The sequence below is a fragment of the Tamandua tetradactyla genome, chromosome 13 (assembly GCF_023851605.1).
Source record: "Tamandua tetradactyla isolate mTamTet1 chromosome 13, mTamTet1.pri, whole genome shotgun sequence".
NCBI classification, from domain to species: Eukaryota; Metazoa; Chordata; class Mammalia; order Pilosa; family Myrmecophagidae; genus Tamandua; species Tamandua tetradactyla.
In genome coordinates this window covers 52429586-52446551 of record NC_135339.1, presented here as the reverse complement: position 1 = coordinate 52446551, position 16966 = coordinate 52429586, and the positions used below count along the sequence as shown (strand labels likewise).

The window sequence follows — 16966 nt, the reverse complement described above, 5'->3', positions numbered from 1 at the left end:
GGAAGATAAAAGGAGCATCAGACACAAGGTTTTCACAATCACACAGTCACACTGTGAAAGCTATATAATTATTCAATCATCTTCCAGAAACATGGCTACTGGAACACAGCTCTACATTTTCAGGCAGTTCCCTCCAGCCTCTCCCTTACATCTTGAATAACAAGGTGATATCTACTTAATGCGTAAGAATAACCTCCAGGATAACCTCTCAATTCTGTTTGGAATCTCTCAGCCATTGACACTTCCTCTCATTTCACTCTTCCCCCTTTTGGTCGAGAAGGTTTTCTCAATCCCTTGATGCTCAGTTTCAGCTCATTTTCGGGTTTTTCTCAGTCCCTTGTTGCTGTCTCAGCTCATTCTAGGATTTCTGTCCCACGTTGCCAGGAAGGTCCACACCCCTGGGAGTCATGTCCCACATAGACAGGGGGAGGGTGGTGAGATTGCTTGTCATGTCGGCTGGAGGGAGAGGCCACATCTGAGCAACAAAAGAGGCTCTCTTGGGTGTGACTCTTAGGCCTAAATTTTAAGTAGACTTGACCTATCCTTAGTGGGGTTAAGTTTCATATGAACAAACCCCAAGACTGGGGGCTCAGCCTATAGCTTTGGTTATCCACACTGCTTGTGAGAATATCAAGAATTCAACTTGGGGAAGTTGAATTTCTCCCCGTTCTCACCATTCCCCAAAGTATTATACGTTTTTACTAATTTATTTATTTGTCTCTCCTCATTGAAATGTTAATGTCATGACAGTAGGGATGTTTGCCTGTTAAGTTCACTTCTATGTCTTCCCAGCCTGATACCTAATAGGTGATCAATAAATAAATATGTGTTAAAATGAATAAATTCCTGGCCCATGTACCTAAACAAATAAACAACAACAACAAAACCAATAAATGAATGAATGAAAAATGTGCTCTTACTATCTATTAAACATTATGTAGACTCTTCATCTACTTTATTCTCACAAAAATTCTATAAGGTACATGCTATTATTAGCCCCATTTTCCAAGAAAGGAAACTGTCACTGAGAAGTTAAGTCCAAGACCTCAATTACTATTACCAGTCCATGTTGTAATGTGAACTATCTCATTTAATCTGTTGCACTCTTGGGAAGGAATCAAGCCACCTCTAATTCTAGCTATAAGAAGAGAGTTGAGTTATTCTTTTTGTTCATCTTATTTAATCTTTTATCTTAATTCTTATAAGACTATCAAAATCTAGCAGTAAAACTGTTAGGGATTGCAGCACAATATAGGGAATATGGAATTTTCATCTATTAATACATTATTCTATTACACTGTGAAACTAATAAACTGACTGGAGCCATCCTTTCCCCTCAGTTTTATTGTAGAAATAAGCATTATAAACTATGTTTTATGTCTTTCAAAGTGTTTTTAAAAATGTCTACCTCTTGTCCATGTTATTGGGTCTTCCCACTATATAAACTGTTTTGCATCATTATACTTTTTACTTTTCTGACCCGTTGATGCATCCTTCACAAAATGCTTCTGAACACAGCAGTGTGACCCTAGCATTTAGCAACATGACTGGTATAATGTGAGCTCTTAAGAAATATTGTACTACAGAGTGAGTAGTGTGCCCTCCTCAAAGGAAAGGAGAGCTGATTCCCTCCCTTTCCAAACCTTGTTCCCTCCCTTATATTTCATATTCCACAACCACCAGAAACACAGCTTCCCTGGAAAGCACCAGGAACAAAGAGGAGTGAGTATAGTAGAGCTGCAGGTGCAGGAGAGAGGGGGTCTTTGCAGGGCTTGGGCAGCATTTGGAGGGAGGACGTGTCTACAGGTCAGCTTAAGCCTAAATAAGTACTAAAAGGAGATATTCTCTCCTCTCTTTTCAAGGGCATGAGTTTTAAGAGGAAGTGCTTTGTGGGTTTATATTGACTGTCTTTTCCTTTGGACTTGGCAATTTCCTTCAATTTCTAATGCAGACTTCTCAATTTCAATTGAGGAGCTGTATGTAAAATATGCCTAGTTTACTGAAAAAAAGACACCACTTGGGGTAGCTGTTATTACTACCCACAGTTATTACTGTGTTTATCAGCACATCCATTTCGTAAATGAAAACAGGAAACCGAATGTTTTCAAATGATTCCTCAAAGTATTTCATGAATTGTAAAGAAACAAATGTAGGGGTAGTGTAAAGTGTGTTTGCTTCACACTCTTGTTCGAGATTTTAGTTTTCTTTAGCTACCTATGGAATCTGCATTACTATAGGCTTCCCATTAATTGTATATTACACGAGACTAATTGAATAAGTGTTTAGAAAAATAGCCCCTGAGCGAAGGTTCAGTCATCCAGAGGAAGTGGTTTCTTAGACACCTGCCTCCCATATATTGTCTCAATGGTACGTAGGTGGAAGGGAGTGAGAGTTATGGTGATGTATGGTGGTGCTGATTATATAATGAAGGTAAAATTTTTAGCTTCACCAAGCTAAACCTGATTTCATTAAGGTTTTAAAAATCACCCAAGTATCATTTTGATTGAAGCAGCTGCCCCTTGTTTAGATTTTTATTTTTATTTTTTTTTAGACATTAAGACTAGGAGTTTTAAACAATTTCTGGTAGATATCATTCAGAATCTTAGCCATTATTCAGTATTACCCATCCTACCTGAACACCCTGTCTGAAATAAACTTACATTTGTATGTGTTTCACATTTCAAAATGTTTTTAAAGCATCATGTTTACAAAATATGTATTTTTGAACAAATGAAATTGTTTTCAAAATGTGAGATTATTGGTTTTATTTTAATTTTCAAGGAAACTTCTTATTAAGATATAATATACAGACAAAAAAGTTCACAAATCATAGGTATACAGTTCACGGAATGAATGCATCATGTAACTGGGATCCATATCAAGAAATAGAACATTACCAGGTCCCTAGAAACCCCCTTTATGCTCTCTTTGGATCACTGTCCCCATCCAAAACCCAAGGAAATTACTATCCTGATGTCTAATATTGTAGATTCATTTGCTGACTTTTACATGTTATAAGAATAGAATCATGCAGTCTATCCTCTGTTGTGTCTGGCTTCTTTAGTTTTATGTTGTTAAAATTCATCGATATTATTGTGTGATGTTATTTGCTCATCCTTATTGCTGAATAGTAGTACATTGTATGAATTCTCATGCTATTTTAAATAACACATATAAATATAAAACCGTACCACAAAATTTACAAACATTTAAAAGCAATAACTCTGCTCACATTTTATAAGCAGACACTTATTTTTCAAAAGGAATGATCCATGTGCCCTCCAAAGACTCCTAGGTACGCAGAAGAAAAGAAAGTAGAAAGACCAGGGCATGAGACATTAAGGAAATAAATTATAGCAACCTTTTGTGTATCAGGAGAGCTGGGAATGAGTAACTATGCTACCTATTTTTTACATTTGGTTGTGTTAAATTAAAAAAAATCTTAATGAAAATTTCTCAAGATTAATTTTTTCATGTTGTTGCACAAATTTGTTCATAATAAGAAGCGTAAGTAAAGAGTCAAATGGGCAGAAAAAGAACTGCATTTAATTTGGATACATTTCACCGTTAATTAATGGTTATTTTTATTCATTACTTTTAGGAATTTATTTTGCATCCTATTACACTTTTATTTTCCTGTTATTTTGCCATTTGTGATTATAAAGCTGCTGTTGAAAAGAAGTCCTGAATTGTATTCCTGGATTTCCTGTTAAGTAGCAGTGTGACTTTGAATATGTCATCCTCTTAGAGTCTATTTCCTCATCATAAAATGAGGGACTTGGACTAGGTCAAGTTCAGTGTTATATTTAATACTGATACTATTTTCATCGGTTCTGTATCTTTCTAAAGAATATATTATTCTCGTAAATTTCAGGGATTGTGCCCTTGAGGTGATTGGTAGGCTGCAGTGGTTGCATGGTGCTCAGTTTCTGAGCTGGACTACTTACACTGAGCTGTAGGGTGAATCAAGGCCTGGTCTCCAAGTGGTGGGCCATGGCCACTTACCCTAGAGAACTGTTCCTAAGAAAAGCATTTCTCATAGTCCCTAGTCTGTCCATCTATTTTCAGCTAAATAATAAAGAGTTTCTGACCCCTACAAATTTAATTTTAATTAAAAAAATTGTGAAGCTGTTTATTTGTGTTTTTAAATAGTAAAATACATACTGTATAGGTACTATTATATCTAACGGTGCATACATTTTATGCATTTATGAGTTACTAAACTTTTTAGATATCTCTATATTTTTAGCCTTTGTATGTCATCTGCTGGCCTTTGCATATCACCTGCAGCTTCCACAAAACTCCCCAAAGTTTCCCATTTAAGTTCTTATGCCACCATGCAATATTTTGAACCTGTGATGGGGAAAGTAGGGATGTGGAAGGGATAACTGTAGTAACCAACCTGACAAGGTTAGTTGGGTCAAGGCTGAAAAGTGACAGGCAAAGAACTTAAAAGAAATGCTCTTCTATTCCCATATCTGAATAGAAGCAACAGAGCTTAACTGCTGGAGTATTAAAGGATATTAATTTGGTGCCTTTCTGAGAGACACCAAATATATTGCAGAGTCTCAATGACCTGGTACTAATGTTGCATTTTAATTTCTTTTATAAGTATGCATAGGGATATGCACAGAAATTAGTCAGGGTTCAAAAAAAAACCTTAATTTTTGTCGACTATTGCAATTTTACTTTCAATCAAATGATGGTAATTTTAAGAAAATGACAGATTGTCAGTATATGCCTCTCTAAAGCTCTCCCTTAGCTGTCAGATTTTTAAAAATATATTTTTACTGAGAAATTTTCACACACATACAGTCCATACATGGAATACAATTAGTCACTCACAATATCATCACATACTTGTGTATTCATTACCATGATCATTTTTAGAATATTTTCATCACTCCAGAAAAGGAAAGAAAAAAGAAAAAAGAAAAAATTCATACATGCCACACACCTTATCCCTCTCATTGACCACTACTATTTTAATCTACCAATTTTTTGCTCTTTATCCCCCACTACTATTTATTTATTTTTTATCCTTTTTTTTTTTTTCCGGGATGCTGAACCCAGGTCTCCAGCATGGCAAGTGAGAACTCTGCCTGCTGAGCCACCATGGCCTGCCTTATCCTTTTTTTTTTTTTTTAACTCATCTGTCCATACCCTGGATGAAAAGAGCATCAGCCACAAGTCACATTGTAAAAGTCACACAGTCAGATTGTAAAAATCTGCAGCTCTCTTCTCCTTTTAGTCCTTCTACTTTGCCCAGTAACCTCAGGAGAGTCGCTCTTATTTGTCTTTTCTCCCCTTTCTCTTTCTTTCTTTATATTATCTGGAGCCAAATATTATTCAAGTAAAGTTGAGAAGTGTCAGATCAGATCAGTGAAATGCCTCTTCAAGGAAAAGGAAAACTACAAACCTTGAAGTAAAAATTAGGCAAAGTGCCCAGAAATGCACTTTCTGGCACTTTTTGGCATTTTCACAGACCCCTTCTACCACTGTTTAAGAGTAGGTTTTTCTTCAATAACATGTTTTATTTTGTTACTGGAAATTTGTTTTCTATTGTCTGCCTTGTGGTTGAGGGCTATTTCAGTTATATAAGGTTTAATAGGCTTCAGCAGACTGCATCAGGACCTGTTTCCTTCCCTCCCTTCCTTTCTTCCTTCCTTTTCTCTCTCTCTCCCTCCCTCCCTCCCTACCCACCCTGTCTCTTTCTTTCTTAAGAAGCTGTGGTTTACAGAGCATGCATAAAATACAGGATTGACATATATAACACCCTATTATTAACAACTTTCATTGGTGTAGTTCATCTGTTATAATTCATGAAAGAAAACATTTTTATAATTATATTATTAACTATAGTCCATGGTTGACATTGGGGTTAACAGTTGTGTTGCCCTGTCCTTTGTTTGTTTGTATTATTAGAGAAGTTGTAGGTTTATAGAAAAAATCACATATGAAATATAGAATTCACATTTACCAGCCTATTATTAACACCTTGCATTCGTGTGGTATATTTGTTACAATTCATGTAAGAACATTTTTTAAATTGTACTATTGACTATAGTCCATCATTTATAATAGGGTTCACTGTGTTGTACAGTTTTTTAAAAAAATCTTTATTCTACTAACATACATACAACCTAAAATTTCCCTTTTAACCACATTCAAATATATTATTCAGTGGTGTTAATGACATTCAAATGCTGTGCTACCATCACCACCATCCATTATCAAAACTTTTCCATTGACCCACATAGAAACTCTGTCCCTTTTAAGCTTTAACTCCCTATTCCCTACTGTTTTGGTAAAGCTAACAAATTGCAGTATACCAGATATGGGTTGACTTGTATGATGGGGATTTATTAACTTACAATTTACAGTTCTTAGGTCATAAAAATGTCCAACTCATGGCATCAACAGGATGATACCTGGACTCTGAAGATAGGCTGCCAGCCTCTGGGACACCTCTGTCACATGGCTGGTCTGCTGGTCCTTCTCTCAGATATCGTTGCTTTCAGCTTCTGATTTAAGTTGCTTCTTCTCTGTTTTCTATGGGTTCTCTCTTAGCTTCTCCAGAGCTTTTCTCTGTGTCTCTTTAGTTTTATCTCTCCTCTTATAAAGGATCCAGTAAAAGAATTAAGACCCACCCAGGGAAGGCTTCAACTGAAATACCCTAATCAAAAGGACCCACAGACAAAAGGTCTGTACCCGCAGGAATAGATTAAAATAACATGACCATGGTTCGGTGGTAGAATGCTTGCCCGCAATGAGGGAGACCCAGGTGTGATTCCTGGCCCATCTACCCCCCCAAAAGGCCTTTTCTGGGTTACGTTACAGCTGCAAATTACCATACCTACCCCCACCCTGTCCTCTGGTAACCTATAGACTAGATTCCGACTCTGTGGGTTTGCTTATTTTTAATTATTTCCTGTTAGTGAGATCTTACAATATTTTTCCTTTTGTGACTGACTCATTTCATTCAAAATGATGTCTTCAAGGTTCAGTCACATTGTTCCCTGTATCAGAACTTCACTCCTTTTATTGGCTGAATGATATTCCATTGTGTGTATTTACCACATTTTGTTTATCCAATCATTGGTTGATGTACACTTGGATTGCCTTTCATCCTTTGGCAATTATGAATAACACCACTGAGAACATCTGTGTGGAATTATCTGCTTCTGTCCCTACTTTCAGTTCTTTTGAGTATATACTCAGAAGTGAAATTATCAGGTTATAAGGTAATTCTATACCTAACTTTCAGCTCTGTGGAACTGTCAAAATGTCTTCCATAGTGGCTGACCATGTTACATCCCTCCTAGCAATAAATAAGTGTCCTGATTTCTCTATATTGTCTCTAACACTTGTAATTTTCCTTTTTTTTTTTTTTGTATGTTGTATGGTGGGATTCACATTTCATTCTTTTTCCATGTGAGTATCCCATTATTGCAACACCATTTGTTGAATTTTTGTTTGTTTGTTTTTATTTGGGGAAGTTCACGGGCCAGGAATCGAACCTGGGTCTCCCACAGGTGAAAATTCTACTGATCTACCCTTGCACCCTTTCCTTTTTTTTAATAGTAACCACTCTAGGAATATGAAATGGTATTGTATTTTCTTTTGAATTGCATTTCCCTAATGGCTAATGCTATTGAGCATCTTTTCATGTGCTTTTTGACCATTCGTATATCATTTTTAGAGGTATGTCTATTAACATCTTCTGCCCATTTTTCTTTTTATTTCTTCTTCTTTTTTTTTATACATGGACTGGAACCAGGAATTGAACCTGGGTCTCTGGCATGGCAGGCAAGAATTCTGCCGCTGAGTTCTACCCATTTTTAAATTAAGTTGCTTGACTTTTTGTTGTTGAGGTTTAGGATTTCTTTATATATTCTGAATTTTAAACTAAACATTTTCCCCCATTGTGTAGACTGTCATTTCACTTTCATGATAAGATCCTTCAAGGTAAAAATGTTTTTAATTTCGATGAGACCCCATTTATCTATTTTTTTCTTTTCTTGCTTGTGCTTTGGGTGTAAGGTCTAAGAAACCATTGCCTAACATAAGATCCTGAAGATGCTGCCCTATGTTTTCTTCTAGAAGTGTTACAGTTATAGCTCTTAGGAAGAACAAAGGAATGTCAATACTGCAGGGTGTTGGAAATAGATGTCTTTCATACTTTAAAACTGCAACTTCTGTGTGAGACTAAAGAAGAAATGTTTATTTAGAACAAAATTTATATTTTGACTAGTGCATTTCCTAATATAACTTATATGGACAGGTTAATTGAACACCATAAGTACATGGAACCTTGAATAGGGCATGAGATTTTGTAGGTTTGTCCAGTGTGATGCCCCAATAAATCCCAGAGTGATTTGAACAGTGAATAAAGAAGTATTTGCAAAGTCCCCTTGGGGGAATGGTGAAAAAGGGGAAAAATTCAACTTCCCCATTTGGAGAATTTCTGATATTCTCACAAGCAGTGGGGACAACCAAATCAATAGGCCGAGCCCTCAATCTTGGGGATTGTTCATATGAAACTTATCCCCACAAAGGATAGGCTAAGCCTACTTAAAATTAGACCTAAGAGTCACCCCCAGAGAACCTCTTTTGCTGCTCAGATGTGGCCTATCTCTCTCTCAATATCAACATGGCAAACAAACTTACTGCCCTCCCCCTCTCTATGTGGAACATGACTCCCAGAAGTGTAAACCTCCCTGGCAATGTGGGGCATAAATTTTAGAATGAATTAAGAAAACGTTCTCGACTGAAAGGGGGAAGAGAGAAATGAGACAAAATAAAGTGTCAGTGGCTGAGAGATTTCAAACAAAGTTGAGGGGTTATCCTGGAGGTTATTCTTACGCATTATATAGATATCTCCTTTTTAGTTTAAGGTGTATTAGAGAGTCTAGAAGGAAGTTCCTGAAACTGTAGAGCTGTGTTCCAGTAGCCATGTTTCTTGAAGATGATTGTATAATGATATAACTTTTGTAACATGACTGTGTGACTGTGAAACCTTGTATCTGATGCTCCTTTTATCTATGATATGGACAGATGAGTAAAACATAGGGATAAAAAATAAACAATAGGGGAACAAATGTTAAAATAATTTGAGTAGATTGAAATGCTAATGATTAATGAAAGGAGGTAGTAAGTGGTATAGAAAAATATAGGTGGAACAAAGGTTAAAATATATAGTGTAGATGGAAATACTAGCAGTCAATGAGAGGAAGGGGTAAGGGTTATGGTATGTATGAGTTTTTTCTTTTTATTTCTTTTTCTGGAATGCTACAGATGTTCTAAGAAATGATCATGGTGATGGATATACAACTGTGTGTTGACACTGTGAGTCATTGATTATATACCCAGAATTGAATGTTCATATGTTAAAAATGTTTGTGTTTGTGTGTTGTTATGTTTTGCCAATAAAAATATTTTTTAAAAGCTGTGGCTCTTATATTGAGGTCTTGATCCATTTTGAGTTTATTTTTTTAGATAGTATAAGGTCCATCTTCATTCTTTTGCTAATAAAGATCCAGTTTTCCCAACATCATTTGTTGAAGAGATGATTCTTTCCCAATAGAATGTTCTTTGCTCTCTTGTCATGTAATAAGTTTCAAGATCAGGAAGTGTGAGTCATCCAACTTTGTTCTTCGTTTTCAAGTTGGTTTTGGCATTCTCCACTACAGAAATAAGCTTCATAAAAGCAAGCCTCAAGATCAAGAACTTGGCCTATTGACTAGTGTATAATTCTTTTAATATGTTGTTGGATTCAGTTTGCTAGTATTCGATGAGGATTTTCATATCTATATTCAGAAGAGATATTGATCTGTAATTTTCTTTTCTTGTGTTATCTTTATCTGACTTTGGTGTGAGGGTGATGTTGAACTCATAGAATTAATTAGAGAGTGTTCCCTCATCTTCAGTTTTTTGGAAGAGTTTGAGCAGGATTGGGATTAATTTTTCTTAGATCATCTAGTAAAATCCCCCTGTGAAGTCATCTGGTCCTGGGCTTTTCTTTGTTGGAAGGTTTTTAATGACTGATGCAATCCCTTTACTTGTAATGGGCCTACTGAGGTCTTCTGTTTCTTGTAGAGTCAGTGTAGGAACTTTGCATTTCTAGGAATTTTCCCATTTCATCTAAGTTATCTAATTTGTTGGTGTACAGTTGTTCATTGTATCCTCTTAGAGCCCTTTTTATTTCAATGAGGTCGATATTATTGCCCCCCTTTCAATATCTATTTTAGTGTTTTATGTCCTCTCTCTTTTTCTTCATCAGTCTTGCTGGCTTGCCAATTTTATTGACCTTTTCTAAGAACCAACTTTTGGTTTCGTTGATTCTATTGTTTTTTTAATTCTCCGTTTCATTTATCTCTGTTCTAATCTTCGTTATTTCTTTTGTTATGCTTGTTTGAGTTTAGTTTGTTCTTTTCTTTAAAAAAACACAATATATTTATCTCTCTCTTTCCATCTATGTATCTTTCTGTTTATCAATCAATCATTACATTAATTTTTCCTGGTTATGAAAGCTATGTTTCAATGTGAAATATTTGGAAAATAAATGTGCATAGAAGAAAATAATGATCACCCTGTAATTCCATTACCTAGGAATTACTCTCTGTAGAAACTTTGAAACATTTCATTTAGCTATTTTTCCCATGTATTTATATGTTGTTATGGATTGAATTTTGTCACCCCAAAAGACAGCTTCAAGTCCTAACCCTAGTCCTATGAATGTGAGCTTATTTATAAATAGGATCTTTGGAGATGTTATTTGTTAAGATGAGGCTAAAATGGATTAACATGGGCCCTAATCCATTATGACTTGTCCTTATAAGGAGAGGAAATTCAGACAGAAGCAGAGAGACAGTGACAGAGAGACAGCTATGTGGCAAAGGCAGAGACTGAGTTATGCCACAAGTCAAGGAATGTCATGGATTGTCAACTACCACCAGAACCCAATAGACTTCAGAGGAAGCATGGCCCTACTGCTACCTTGATTTTGAACTTGTGGCCTCCAAAAACATGAGACAATAAATTTCTGTTTATGTCAACCATTGTTAACTAAGACATATGTATAATGAGGTTAAATTTTGACATTTTTTACATCTTAAAGCTTACTTTTGAATAAGAAAAAATGGTGAGACATTTGATACAAGAGATAATACAGTGAAAACCAAGTACCCTTCCTACCCCTGTCCCCTGGCCATCTAGTGTCCCTTTCAGTGGCGCCTTCTTACTTCTTTCCTTGGTGGTCTTCCCAGTGATGGTCTATGCATATACAGGCACAACTGTAAATCTCTCTTTTTTTTTTCTCTACACAAATAATGTTAGCTGTACATTCTTTGTATATTTTGCTTTTTTCCACTTAGCAATAGATCATGATGATTGTGTCAACATAGATAGAGCTCTTCTCTCTTTTCTGTTCTCTTTTTTCTTGCCTGCTGAATTGTATTCCATTTTATACCTGAATCATACCTGATTTTGTGCACATTAGGTTGTTTACGGTCTTTTTTTAATCTGCTGATTTTATTGAGATGTATTCATATACCATATATTCCATCCAAGGGATACAGTGTCTTGCAATCTCATTATTAGTTGTGCAATCATTATCACACTCAATTTTAGACCAATTTCATTGCTCCAAAAATAACATCAGATAGAAGCACACACATACACAGGAAAAAAACCCCAAACACCTCATTTCCCTTATCCCCCTTATTACTGACCCCTAGTATTGGTGTGGTACACCTGTTACTATTGATGAAAGAATATTAAGATATTGTTAACTATAGTCTGTGGCTTGCAATATGTAATTTCTCCTCATGTACCACTCTATTATTAACTCTTTGTACAAATGTCATATAACTGTAGTAGTTCATGTGAGAAGTTATTTATATTTGTAGTGTTAATTGGTGACATACATGACTATAAACAACCCTTTCAACCAAATTCACCAAGAATACAGAACTATTACTTATAATCCCAATAATGAGCTACTATCACCTCTCTCCAGTCCCAGACATGTAAGTTTAACATTGTTAACAATTTTGTACTTATTAGGTAACCGCTCCCTCTTCTGTAGCATCTGTCTATCTCTAGGTCCTCTGTATTCTATGTTTTAAGACTCTGAGTTTACATATTTTAGTTAGTTCATTATAGTGAAATCATACAACATCTGTCTTTTTTTCATTCAGCATAATGTCCTCAAGGTTTATCCATGTTGTTACATGCTTCAGGACCTCATTCCTTCTTATTGCTAAATAATATTCCTTGGTATGTATATAACACATTTTGTTTATCCACTCTCCTGTTGGTGGGCACTTGGATGCTTTCCATCTTCTGGTGATTGTGAATAATGCTGCTATGAACATCAATATGCAAAAGTCTGTTCATGTCCTTGCTTTCAGATCTTCTGGGTATATACCTAGCAGCGGAATTGTGGGGTAATAGGGCAACTCAATATTTAGTTTTCTGAGGAACTACCAAACTGTCTCCAAAAAGAGGTTGTACTTTATATTCCCACCAGCAGTGAAGAAGTGTTCCAATTTTTCCACATCCTCTCCAACACTTATAGTTTCCTGTTTGTTTGATAATAGCCATTCTTACAGGTGTGAGATATCTCATTGTGAGTTTGATATGTATTTCCCTAATAGTTAATGAAGATGAACATCTTTGCATGTGCTTTTTAGCCATCTTTATTTCCTCTTTGGTGGAATGTCTATTCATATCTTTTTGCCCATTTTAGAATTGGTTGTTTGTCTTTTTATTGTAAAGTTGTAGGATTTCTTTATATATACTGGATATCAACCCCTTATCAGATATCCAAGTAGTCTCTTCTGTTGAATTGGCTGCCTTTTCACCCTTTTGACAAAGTCCTTTTAAGCACAGAAGTATTCAATCTTGAAGAGTCCCCATTTATCTATTTTTTCTTTCATTGCTTGTGCTTTAAATATAAAGCTTAGGAAGCTATTTCCTAAAACTAGGTCTTGAAACTGTTTCCCTCTATTTTCTTCTAGGAGTTTTATGGAGCTGGGTCTTACATTTAGGTCTTTGGTTCACTTTGAGTTAATTTTCGTATAGGATCTGAGGTAGGGATCCTCTTTCATTCCTTTGGATATGTATTCCAGTTCTCCCAGCCCCATTTATTGAAAAGACTATTCTGTCCCAATTCAGTGGGTTTAGGGGCCTTGTCAAAAATCAATTGATGGGAAAAAAATCAACTGATGGTAGATATGAAGGTCTGTTTCTGAACTCTCAACTTGGTTCCATTGATTGATCTTTTTGTCAGTATCATGCTGTTTTGATCTCTGTGGCTTTATAATAAGCTTTAAAATCAGGAAGTATAAGTCCTCCCACTCTGTTCTTCTTTTAAAGCATATTTTTTACTTTACAAGTCCACTTTCCCTTCCGCATAAATTTAATAACTAACTTTTCCAATGATATCAGACTTTTGGTATTAAAAACAGTGCTTCAATAAATATCCTTCACATGTCACATTTCGCATATCTAGGTCAAATTCCTAGAAGTGTAATTGCTGGGTTAAGTCATATGGTATTTTTTATCTCGATAGATATTACCAATTCATTCTCTATGTTTTATTGTAAGTGAGATTATACTGAACATGCAATACTTTCTAATACATTTTAAAAATGTTCTTTTGTAAACATTATTTTAATGGTTGCATAATATTTTCTTATGTGGTGATGTCATATTTTGTTAATTCTCTTGTTGTTTGGTTATCTTCCTTTGTTTTATAGTTATAAAATTTTCTATATTGAGAACAATTTGCCTCAATTTCATACTAATTCCTTCTTGGATAAATTTATAGAAAAGAATTTGTTGAGCCAAAGGAATGTATTTTTTTTTTATAAATCTACTTTATTTTGATTGAAGTCCATTACGAATAAAGTAAAACAAATAAGGGGTGAAACATATCTTAATTTTTTTAAAAATAATTTTATTGACAAATCTTCACACACCTGCAATCCATACATGGTATACAATCAGTGGCTCACAATATCATCATATAGTTGTGTATGCATCACCATGATCATTTTTAGAGCATTTGCATCACTCCAGAAAAAGAAATAAAAAGAAAAGGAAAAAACTCTTACACCCATACCTATTACTCCTCCCTCTCATTGACCACTAGTATTTCAATCTACCTAATTTATTTTACCCCTTATCTCTCTATTATTTATTTATTTTTATCTGTATTTTTTTACTCATCTGCCCATACCCTGGATAAGAGGAGCATCACAACCCTGGAGCATTCCTATACTCACCCTCCTCCCCAAAAGAACCACCGCAGTGATACTGTTTGAAGAAAAAGTACTAGATTTATCAAGGTTAAAGTGGATTCCATCTCCAAATTCCAAAAGAGAAACTCCAGGGGTTGTCAACGACTGCACAATAAATGAAATTAATATTCTTATCAAAAAAAAAAAGAGGCGCATCAGACACAAGGTTTCACTATCACATAGTCACTTGTACAAGCTAAATAGTTATACAGTCGTCTTCAAGAATCAAGGCTACTGGAACACATCTCAATAGTTTCAGATACTTCCCTACAGACAAACTTTATTTTGTCTCATTTCTCTGTTCTCCCTTTTTGTTAAGAAAGTTTTCTCAATGGCATGATGCCTGGTCCCATCTCATGCTGGGATTTCTGTCCCATGTTGCCAGGGAGATTTACATCCCTGGGAGTCATGTCCCATATAATGGGGAGGACAGTGAGTTCACCTGCTGAAAGGGATGTATTTTTGACAAATATTGTGAAATTGCTTTCTAAGGATGTTCTATAAACTTACTTCAGTGGAGAACAGGATCATCTACCCACAACTTCACTAACAGAAAATACTAGTTTTCTAATCTTTTTTTTATTAATTTTTAAACAAAAAAATATGACAAGAAAGAAACACAAATATTCTTAACAGATGATCATTCCATTCTACATATATAATCAGTAATTCACACTATCATCACATAGTTGTATATTCATCATCATGATCATTTCTTAGAACATTTGCATTAATTCAGAAAAAGAAATAAAAAGACAACAGAAAAAGAAATAAAACGAAAACAGAAAAAGAAAATTATACATACCATAACCCTTACCCCTCCCTTTCATTGATCACTAGCATTTCAAACTGAATTTATTTTAACATTTGTTCCCCCTATTATTTATTTTTTTCCATATGTTCTACTCATCTATTGACAAGGTAGATAAAAGGAGCATCAGACACAAGGTTTTCACAATCACACAGTCACATTGTGAGAACTGTATCATTATTCAATCATCATCAAGAAACATGACTACTGGAACACAGCTCTACATTTTCAGGCAGTTCCCTCCAGCCTCTCCGTTACATCTTTAATAACAAGGTGATATCTACTTAATGTGTAAGAATAACCTCAAGGATAACCTCTTGACTCTGTCTGGAATCTCTCAGCCATTGAGACTTTGTCTCATTTCACTCTTTTCCCTGTTGGTCGAGAAGGTTTTCTCAATCACTTGATGCTGAGTCTCAGCTCATTCTAGGATTTCTGTCCCACGTTGCCAGGAAGATCCACATCCCTGGGAGTCATGTCCCACGTAGACAGGGGGAGGGTAGTGAGTTTGCTTGTTGTGTTGGTGGGAGAGAGAGGCCACATCTGAGTAACAAAGAGATTCTCTTGGGGGTGACTCTTAGGCCTAATTTTAAGTAGGCTTGACCTATCCCCTGTGGGGTTAAGTTTCATATGAACAAACCCCAAGACTGGGGACTCAGCCTATAGCTTTGGTTGTCCCCACTGCTTGTGAGAATATCAAGAATTCAATTTGGGGAGATTGAATTTTCCCCCATTCTCACCATTCCCTGAAGGGGACTTTGCAAATACTTTTTTTTTGGGTACCAAATTACTTTATTTGAAGGAATGGTACAAATGAAACAACTTGATGGGTGTTGATATAATTTAATAGAAAACATGCATGCACAGTCCTGGTGACCACAGAAGTCTACCCGTGACTCTGGGGAAGACAGTGTAAGGCTTAACTCTCATCATCAGTGTTTCCCAAGGTGTGCTTGTCAAAGAGATACCCTGCCAAGCCAGAATCTGGGGCCCCCATCTTGTGCAAGTTGGTCATGTAGTCACCCAATTCTTTGATGGATTTCACCTGCTCATTCAGGTAATGTGTCTCAATGAAGTCACACAAATGGGGGTCATTTTTGTCAATGGCCAGTTTGTGCAATTCCAGTAGTGACTGATTCACCCTTTTTTCCAAATGTAATGCACACTCCATTGCATTCAGCCCACTCTCCCAGTCCTCTCGTTCTGGTTTCTTGATATCCTGAAGGAAGACACAGCTACCTCGTTGGTTCTGCAGCTTCATAAGTTTCCCAGCATGTTCCCTCTCCTCATGAGATTGGTGAAGAAAATATTTGGAAAAGTTCTTCAAAGCCACATCATCACGGTCAAAATAGTAAGACATCAACAGGTAGAGGTAAGAGGCGTAGAGCTCCAGGTTCATCTGGTGGTTAATGGCGGCCTCTGAGTCCTGGTTGTAGTTCTGGCGCACCTGCGATGGGGACGTGGTCGTCATGGTGGGCGGTTGAGGAGAGGAGGAGGCGCAGCTGTGCGGCGCTGGAGAGGTGGCTGAAAGCTGCTCAGTGTGGCCGGCCGACGGGGAGTAGGCGTGAGCCGGGTTCGTTCAAGCACTGTTGAAGCCGGAAACCACGGGGACTCTCCACGAAGACGTCTGCCTGCAAATACTTTTTTATTCACTGATCAAATCACTCTGGGATTTATCGGGGCATCACTCTGGACTAACCAACAAAATCTCATGTCCTACTCAAGGTTCCATGTACTTATCGTGTTCAATTAAGCTATCTACATAAGTTATATTAGGAAATGCAGTAGTCAAAATATAAATTTTGTACCAAATAAACATTTTTTGCTTTAGTCTCACACACAAGTTGAA

At 36.2% G+C, this 16966-nt stretch overlaps 1 pseudogene; it reads right to left on the bottom strand.

Moving 5' to 3' along the window:
- Positions 1 to 16013: 16013 nt before the first annotated feature.
- On the bottom strand, positions 16014 to 16690 carry LOC143653146 (ferritin heavy chain pseudogene; annotated as a pseudogene).
- Positions 16691 to 16966: the final 276 nt, after the last annotated feature.